A 2,317-nucleotide genomic window follows, 5' to 3' on the forward strand; every position below is an offset into this window, starting at 1 on the left:
GATTTGGTAGACGGAAACTGAAAGAAGCCTGTCGTATATATGTATATATATATATGTGTGTGTGTGTATGTGTTTGTATGTCTGTGTTTGTCCCCCAACATCGCTTGACAACCGATGCTGGTGTGTTCATGTCCCCGTAACTTAGCGGTTCGGCAAAAGAGATCGATAGAATAAGTACTAGGTTTCCAAAGAATAAGTCCTGGGGTCGATTTGCTCGACTAAAGGCGGTGCTCCAGCATGGCCACAGTCAAAAGACTGAAACAAGTAAAAGAGTAAAAGAGTATATATATATATATATATATCTGCTAGCAAACGCACCCGTCCTTCGGACGGTTTAAGTTGCTTTGGTAATATTTTTTTTAACCAAATAATTGAACTACCGAGAAGGTTTATAAGTAGTACGGCAACCTATGTTTCAAATTAACATAGGAACAGAAAATCAAATTGAAGGCTGGTTATTGTGGTGGTCGTTGCACTTTAATGATCATAGAACATGTAAATTTGCAAGTGATGCAAAGTAGAGCTACTGAAGTGTTCTGGGAGTAGATTACGGATAATGATTACCAAATATACTTGTTTTACATGAAAGCGTAATTTTTTGTCAGAAACAGCAACATAAATGGTGTAAGGAAATTGAAGGAAGACGTTGAAACTTCCCGTCTGCGAGTTTATTTTATTCAACAGCAAAGGGCGCCAGTTTTTCAGAGAGAAGTATGATTGGTACGTTCAAAAATGGCAATATGATACCTACTTGAAAAAGTGGAGTTAAAGGAATGTATTTGCTACATGCTTACTGTGTACGGCCACCCTGAAATTGACTTCAGGTAGCGAAAAACGAAGCCATGAAGAGTTTGACTTCAGTTCACGAATATTGCTTTGGATGTTTAGCAGTTCGCAGTGAAAAGATGTCATGTTCGAAATATCATAATGGATGGGTAAATAAGCATCCTTAAAGTGAAACAATGCATTGGTAGGTATAGGTAAACAAAAGTATCAACAAACAGAAGAGAGGGAAGGAAACATCACCTTTCAAGTAACTCAGAATAGGTAAAGGTAAGCTTGCCAAAGTTTAATGCAGTTTAAATATGGAGATTAAGATTGTTTGGCATTGGATATTCATCACTTACAGCGTTCCTAGTCAATTTAATCACTGTCGCAGGTGGACATTCGAAATAACTAAATAGGCAAAATCCCTTCATTCACTTTTATAATATTCTCTAACCAAGCAATAACACGCAATTACAATATATCAATAAATAATTTTAAAAAATGTGAAAACCACTAAAAATATTCTCTAATGCCAATATACGAATATATAGATTAAAAAAAGTATGGAAAACCCTACACCCCCCCACCAAAAAAAAACTATGTACATACAACGATTTAGAGAAAAACCTGTGTAAACCACCGTTTTTCCCGGTTTGTCCATTTACGCATGAGCTCAGAGCAAAATGTTATAGTGCATGACCATCTTTGGGACACAAGTAATGTGTGTGTAAAGTTTGGTGAAAATCGGTTGAGAATTGTGGAAATGTATGCGTTAGTCAATATACACACACATACTGTGATTTATATGTATGTATGTATGTATGTATGTATGTATGTATGCATGCATGCATATAGACACATATATATTAACAGAGTGATTAATTACAACGTAAAATCCATCGTCAAAACAAAATGATGTAAATATAATTACAGATTGTTAAATGGTATTTCACTTAGAAAAAATTAGGACATCACTACTTACGTACACCACGCCATCACTGCCACCGCCACCACCGCTAACATTAGAACGACGATGACCGCCACCACCTCCATTACCACCACTACTACCACTAGCACCGCCACCAACAGAAATAACAAGCGAAGTCGCGGCCTATTTTGTATTACATAATAACAGGTGAACCTTTACCAGAACAACAAACAACAGAAACAATCACCTGAATGCATTAGAATAACTCTAACAATCAGAACAATTCTTAAAGCAACTTTCCCAAAGCACTTAACGAGCGAAGACTGACAGTACAGGACAGTGAATACGTTTAAGTAAATGCATTCACAATGTATTGAATGCATTGTTTATAGATATTTCACCTGTTTGGTACTCATGTCGTTAAAGAGTCAACGAGGAAACTGCTACGTGGTCGCTTGCTTTGCAAGAAATAATAGTTTAATCGCCTTCAAATAACCTCTCGCCGTCTTGAAAAGGAGGGAGATTTCTGATAACGTGGTTCATCTGTGTATAGTCATGGTGGAAAGTGGAACGCCTTTGATCTTTTATAATGGGTCTGCTGTATCAGAGATGACCTGGGGC

General features: G+C 37.0%; 1 protein-coding gene across 1 annotated transcript in view; it reads right to left on the bottom strand.

Moving 5' to 3' along the window:
* LOC106882068 (uncharacterized) overlaps positions 1 to 1,997 on the bottom strand; it is an 11,962-nt gene extending 9,965 nt beyond the window's left edge. Inside the window, exon 1 of the mRNA XM_014932631.2 lies at positions 1,751 to 1,997. The gene's annotated coding sequence lies outside the window, so the exon portion shown is untranslated. The remainder of the gene's footprint in view (positions 1 to 1,750) is intronic.
* Positions 1,998 to 2,317: the final 320 nt, after the last annotated feature.

Source organism: Octopus bimaculoides, chromosome 9 (genome assembly GCF_001194135.2).
Source record: "Octopus bimaculoides isolate UCB-OBI-ISO-001 chromosome 9, ASM119413v2, whole genome shotgun sequence".
Classification (NCBI taxonomy): Eukaryota; Metazoa; Mollusca; class Cephalopoda; order Octopoda; family Octopodidae; genus Octopus; species Octopus bimaculoides.